Here is a 7587-nt window from a genome sequence, read left to right on the forward strand (position 1 = left end):
TCCCTTACTAGCAGGGCCACCATGAGATTCTGTGTTTCTTTTCCCTCTATTTGAAGCTTAGGTTTTTTTTTTGTTGTTGTTGTTGTTGTTGTTTATTTTGTTTTGTTTAATTAGTTTTTAAAATTAAAAAAAAATTTTAATTAGTTTTTTAATTAGTTTACTAAATACAGAAAGACATCTAGAATAGAAAATGCTAGAAAGAAGTTTGGGGCACAGTGGTGTTGTTGATGGAGTAGTGAGGTAAAGTAGAGGCCCTGAAGTGAATGACTCTACCAATGCCAGTCCTTGAAATAAAAGGACTGTCTCCCATACCCACTGTAGAGGCTCAGTGGTAAGGACAACAAGAAGGACAAACCCAATGTGTTGGCTGCTGATATTCATTCATTCCTCACTTCTGTTCACAGTGCTTCCTGGCAGGCATCCATGGCACCATATGCTATGGGGAAGTGGGAATGCTGAATGTTGAATGCTGTGGTAATGGGGAATTGAGTCTTCTTGCTTCATAGATTCCGGGTGGCAGAGCTGTTCTGAAAAAGAACATATCCCAGTAGGTGTGTGAGAGGAATCTTAGGACGGGATGGGACTTCAGAGAGTCCCTCCTCTAACCTCTCAGTTATGTACATGAGGATATGGAGGTCCAGAGAGGCAAAGCAACTTGCCCAAGGTCACGTAGGGGGTTAGTACTTAGGTAGAGCCATAGAATTTGAATCTGGAACTCCTGATTCTCCTATCCTTTAGACCAATGGCTTTCTTTACCCAATGGCCTTAAGGATGACCCAAAGAGTGCTGATACTGATGCTTCCCGTATTTTAAGCCATTAAGGTATTAAGAATTGTTTTGCTCTCTCTTTCTCTCTTCTTTTAAAGGTTTATTTATTTAACAAAGAGAGAGAGATCACAAGCAGGCAGAGAGGCAGGCAGAGAGAGAGGGGGAAGCAGGCTTCCCGCTGAGCAGAGAGCCCGATTCGGGGCTTGATCCCAGGGCCCTGAGATCATGACCTGAGCCAAAGGCAGAGAATAAACCCACTGAACCACGCACGTGCCCCGCTTTTTGCTCTCTTATACCAAGCAGTTAATATCAAAACACAAAGGAAGAAGGAGTATAAAGGAAAAACTGGGGCTTTAGAGTGAAAGTAAACTGCAGTCCTGCATAGACAATGGCTTACACTCTCAGAACCTCAGTTTCCTGATCTGTAGGCTCTTCATTGTGTCTGATAGGCCTCTTGCGGACATGAGTGATAGTACATGGAAAACACCCAGCAAAGAGACTGGCACATCATAGATAACTCATGATAGACGATTGAGCAGGAAATAAGTGTCCTCTAAAACCGGAAAGCGGGCCCTGAGCCCGAGAAGCTGGGTCAGTGGGACGGAAGCTTGGAGTTATTCATGGCCTAGGAGAAAGTCCTGTCACGTCAATGTCCCTTCAACTGCTAGTATAGTCCACACAATTAACATTCTTAGACCAAGGGCACTTGTGTGCGGGTGTATGTATTGGAATCATTTCGTAATGAGATGTTTTCCCAAAAAGCATCCAAGAAAATCAGTCTCTGAAGTGGCATCTAAAGGAGGAAAAAGTGGTTGACGGATGGATGGCCAGTGAAATAAGAGGGAAGTAGGCTTGAATGGGAAAATAATTAACAGGAAAAAATGTTTTGGAAAGAACTGATCTTGAAGTCACAGGAGGGAGATTAAATTCTCTACTTTGCCCTAACGGCTGTGTGACTTCTGGAAAGTCCCTTAACTCCTCTGTGTCTCAGTCTCCTCAGCTGTTAAGTGAAAATAAAATCAAATGCTTCATAGCATTACAGAGATCCTGTATAAGGAACTCTTAACAAAATAAAATGTATACATTTATTCATTTTAATCATGTAATGAGGATATAAATAGGTTTTCAGATTTGGTCAGATTTCAGAATTGACTTTTTTTTGGTCCTGATGGAACAAGGTAGGAATTAAAAAGAAATAGGACATCTTGGGGCCCCTGCGTGGCTCAGTGGGTTAAGCCGCTGCCTTCGGCTCAGGTCATGATCTCAGGGTCCTGGGATCGAGCCCTGCATTGGGCTCTCTGCTCAGCCGGGAGCCTGCTTCCTCCTCTCTCTCTCTCTGCCTGCCTCTCTGCCTACTTGTGATCTCTCTCTGTCAAATGAATAAATAAAATCTTAAAAAAAAAAAAAAAAGAAATAGGACATCTGGTTCTGAGATCTGATGTTAGCTTAGTTTCTTCTAATGCTATACAGCTTTTGAGCAGTGTGCTTCTTCCCATGTGCCCATCTGTACCATCCACCCTGTAGTCTCCTCATGCCCGAGACCAGCCCCAGAGAGGTGGACGATTGGCAGGAGGTGGAGGGAAGGTCAGTTCAAGGGGCAGTCCCTGGAGCATGGAGGGGACCCAGCCCACTTTCCTGCACTAGCCCCTCCTGTAATCTACAGTAAAGAATTGTCACCCCACGGGGTGTAGGGATGGAAGGTGACAGGGGAGGGAGAATGTTTTCTGAAAACACAGCAGCTCTTTCGGAACACAGAGAGCACGTGATCTTTAGTTTGACTTGTTCTTCCTATTCTGGAATGGGCCACCATTGCCCTAGATAAAGGCAAGGCGGCCTTGTTGTTCCTGTCTCTGGGAGAGGTGTGTCTGGATGCATGCACAGATGCAAGCGTGCACGTGTGCAAGTGGGCGGGCACATACAGCACAGCCACAGAGGCCACGGGTGCCTGTCTTACTTTGCCCAGCGTGTGCATCCTGGAGCAATTCCCGCTTGCACTTCTGAAGACCAGCGAGGATGTGAGCTCTGTTTCCACAAGCAGCATTTCTGAAGAGTGATTTTCGTTTTGAAGTTGGTCTAATAAAGAAGGTCAAGTTGCCAACATCATAACAGACTCTCTTCTTTAGTAGAATTATTTGCAGTGGTCCCCTTGGTGATCCAATCACCCAGAGACTCCAGGACAGGGAAGAAAAGGCAAGGAATGAAAATACATAAAGCAGGAGAGGCAATTACTGGCATGCATCATGATCAATAGAACAACAGCTTAAAAGGACAAGCTTCTCCACACCCTGAGGCTAGCACTCTGAGTCTCTGTCACATTTGGGAGAGACACAAAAATTCCTTAGGCAAGCACACAAAGGCCTGCTGGGCTGCTACCCGCTCCTTGCCAGAGCGGTGCCGGAGCTTTCAGCAAAGTGCTACCATTCTCCACAACTGTGTGTGCACCTTGGACAAGAGCTCCCCTTAAAGACACGATTCCCAACCTCCTCTTTCCCAAACACATAGACACGTGGTGTTTACAAGCCTGATGAACTCCCAAGGAAATATGCCAATTTCTATTTTAAAAATTTAGAATTTGGAAAAGTTAATCTCTAGGATAATGAATATCTGCCAAAGGTGAATGGTCACTCATGTTGTTCTCCTTCTGGCACCAGCCACAGAGGACAGACTAAAGGTTACCCAGCACCATTCAGGAATGCTGACACTACACCCCTGAAGAAAGAATATTCCAGTGCAAGCCAGAAAGTGGGTAATTATAGGGACATACTCAGATCTGTCCAACTTGAAAAATAAAGTTTATCCTTTAAGAAAGTATACTTAAGCTACTGGAAACATATCTCTTGCATAGACTTCAAAACTGATCAAAAGCTTCCTATAGGACATAAGGTAGAGGTTAAGGACTTTCGTAAGGTAGCTCCTTAAGGGGTCCTTAGCCCACACCAAGTTCTTTGAGTCATCATGGAAGTAGAGGTGGCCTCTGGCCTGAGAGTCATGAATACTGACCATCAGCCCTCTGGCCATGAATACTGAGTGCCCAGTGTGGGCAGAGCCTTGTGCTGGTTGGTGTGGAGAGAGGTACAAATGCAAACAGGAGGCCTAATTTTTGTTTGGAAAGTGCTGATTAATCTTTCCAGATGAGCAAGACAAACACACACAAAAGACCGTTTCCAGTTAGTGTAAGAACTGCCCTCAGTGCTGCCGCATCTCATGTGGTATTGTTTACTTCTGTGTCCCAGAACTTAGCAGAATCTCCAGCACTTCGGCATCATTGCATTTAAGACAAAACCAGAGGAAAACCGAACATTACCAATGCGGTACACCTGGTGTTTAACTCTGAGACAAAGGAGTCAGTTACGTGGGTGCTGGTAGCTTGCACGCAGTTAACTTGGCAATGGGCCAAGGAGCGTCGGGGATGGGATTCTTCAGTGGAAAAAAGGCAAAGAGGCACAAATGAATGAATCTGGAAGGGAAGAAAACACAAAGATGGCTTTAACGAATGGCCCTTGGGTAAGAGTACAGGGGTCTCCCATTTTAAGTATATCCTATTTCTGGAAATACTGTGAGAAAGCAGATCGCCTCCCAGCGAGCTCCTGACCAATAGTTTGTGCCCTTTGCCCATGTGTACATTGGCCAAAGGGAGGGAGGGAAGGAAGGAAGGCAGGTATGTTAGGTAGAGGTCTTTGTGAGGGAGAAACAATGCCTGGGATGTGATGACCGTTAATGGGGAAGGAAAGATGCCGCCTGAAATGAGAAGCAAGAGCCACTAGAAGGGGACTCAGTGGGTGGAATGCAGGCCCTCTAAGGCCTTCCGGAACATTTGCACTGAGAGAGGGGCTGCCATCTGTAGGCTCAGGAGTGTTCCTGTGGCTGAACACCTGGACTAACCCTAACACATCCCTTTAGGGTCTTCAAGCAGAAATAAGCAGGAAAATATTAAGAAATGTGTGTATTCAGAAAAGCAAAAACAGAGGCTTCACTTGGGGAAATGTCTAAATGCTGTGCAGTGCCAACATATCCACTGCTACTCCAGAAATGTACATGGTCTAAAGCCCTTACCCTTGTTTTCATTTGCTGTCTTTCCTCCGGAAGGTTCTGGATTTCAAGTCAGGTGCTTGCTTGCCAGCATGCTCTTGCACTGGAAGCTCCCCAAATGCTGACCAGAGAATCAAGTGGGAATTCCCCAGGGCCAAGAAGGGAAGCCTGGTAGCAGCCTAAAGACACATTTTCTACAATTTAAATGAGACCCATTTCTCCGCCAGCTAACGCTCATGAGTCCTGTGAGTTTGTTCTTTCGGATTTTAAGATGCTTGAACCTGTGACTAAAAGAAATGGGTCAAATCCCAACCTAACAGATCTCAGGGGATATTCTAATTCTTTGGTAGTCCTTCAAGTTGCTTACATTGGGTATTTGCCTAAAGGAAGTAGGGCTTGGAAAACATCTGGTTCTACAGATTTTTGGAGGTGACTCGATGCAATTTGTTGGTAATAAGATTTGATCTGTACTAAATCTGAATGTCTGTGTTATTTCAATGGATTCAATGAAGTTTTGTTGGTTGTTGAGATACACGCAGTATCACACCCCATCCGGTCTCGTGTGGGCTCCGGGTGGAAGCCGCCAGGCAGGCCGATAATAATAGTCTGCTTTATCAGGATGCAGTGCTTTGTCAAGAAGTTCAAATATGCTCTCATTAATATCTTACCTTGGGGAAAGCTGAAGGGAGAGGAGATGAGTTGTTCTAAAATAAAAACACATGTGAACGAGCCAAGAAATAAGGACCAGCCTCCCTGAAGCTACTTCTGGTGGGTAGTTTCCAAAGATGGCTCCCTCAATGAATCACACCGCCCATTATTCATGCTTGGTGTACTCGTGTTTTCTTGAATCTGGCATGCTCTGTGAGTCTCTTTTAATCAGTGAAATATGGCAGAAGTGACACCATCTGATTTCCAGAGCCTGTACATAAGAAGCCTTGCATCTTCTTCCTGGGTCTCTTGGAACTCTTGCTCTAGGGACACTCCCCTTTAGAACCCAGCTGCCCTATCGTGAGAATCCCAGGGGGCACAGAGAGATCACAAACGGGAGCTCCAATGGACAACCTCAGCTGAGCTCCCAGGCAACATCAACAGCCAGCCTTATGAATGAGCCATCTTGGGCTTAAGGCCAATTGAGTCTTCTAGACAACTCCAACCCCAGCTACCCTCTGACTGCAACGGGACAAGATAGTCTGGATGAATACCACCTACTGAGCCTTTTTAACCTACGGAACTGTCAGACAAATTAATATTAAATCACTAAGCTTTGGGAGAGTTACGTAGACACAGCTAACCAGAGCATTTCTCTTCATATTTGATTATATACTGCTTGGTAAAAACTTTAGCTAGTTGCTCTCGGAACAGCTATTGAAGACTGCCAGGCATCCCTAACCAAGCTTTTGGTGCTACTTTATGGAGAGGTCCTCCATGCTGTTCCTCTGAGCTTTGGATTTCCCTCTTCACTTGCTTGAGAAAGAAAGAAACTCCTGTCTGTGGGAAGGGAGCGTAGCAGTGGTGGGGCCAGGAAATGAGAGGCAACTTTCTCAAGGAAATTCCTCTGGAGCAAGGGTTGCCAATGCAGTTCCTCATCAGTGCCAGCCAGGCAAGATGGTAGAACGGTGAGGGTGTAAGACACTTGGGGTGGTAGAGATAGTGTTGAACTGGCCAGCACATGACTGTTACAGGGACAGGTGTTCCAGCCCAAGATGGCCCATTAGGCCACTGCTGCTGGGTCTCCTAATTTTTGAAGTGAAACTAGAAATCTTTCTTTAATGTACAAATTTCTTATTTTTTTGTTTTTTGGGTTTTTTTTTTAAACACTGGCAGTAGATTTTAAATATTTGTGGAATTTGTGTAAACACAACATACCCAGGTCTCTGATGGCTGCTAGTTTGATGTCTCTACCATAAATGGTAGGATGAAACCCAAGCCCATCTCACATAAGCATCTATGCCCTCCTCAGAGCAAACATATCTTCTATCTACGCAGTGTATTATGGTTTACAAAATGCTTTCACATCCCACATCCACATCTCACTTGACAAGGTCAGTAGGTAGGCCAGGTGTCTTGTTTTTTTGTTTGTTTGTTTTGTTTTTTAAGAAAACTGGCCTAGGGAGATTTTGTGCATTGCCTGTATCAACACTGCTCCTGTGGAGGCCAGCCTCCTGCTCCTCGGTCCACAGCTCACCCCATTTCTGTTCTCTCTGGACAGACGGGCAGGAGAGCAGTTGAGTCCTGAAAATGTACTAAACCTAGTATAGTAAAATCAGTGCAGGAAAGCTAAGAGGTAGAGAGGAAGAGAACTGAACTGGTGAGAAGCTGTTTTGGGGCCTTCTGGAGTTCCCCGAGCCTTACCTCCAGTGGTCAAGACTGTCAACCCTAACTTTGTCCAGGGAAGTGAGATGAATGCTGGTGTCACCAAGCTTGCTAAGGGTGGGGCCCTGGAAGACGCCCCTTCTTGCTGTGTGTGGTCATGGAATCTGAGCAGCTGTGAGCTCAGCTTCACGGTTCTCTGGAGGACCCGGAGAAAGGAAGGAAAGCAGCATCTGAAGCCTTTCCCTCGTTGGACAGTCTCCATCTCCAGCCAAGGCAAAGTGAGCCGGAGGAGCCCTCTGAAAGCTGTCCGTCTACTAGAGCCAACATGTCCTGACCAATAGGAGAGAATAGAATCCTTTATTTTTAAAAACTGTCCAGGACGTAACCCAGAAGACTCCAGTTTCTGCATTCCTAATGGAACAAGGAGGCCATCCAGGAGCCAGACTCTGACCTCCTAGTGTGTGTAGCTTTGGGGGA

This window comes from Mustela nigripes, chromosome 12, assembly GCF_022355385.1.
Source record: "Mustela nigripes isolate SB6536 chromosome 12, MUSNIG.SB6536, whole genome shotgun sequence".
NCBI classification, from domain to species: Eukaryota; Metazoa; Chordata; class Mammalia; order Carnivora; family Mustelidae; genus Mustela; species Mustela nigripes.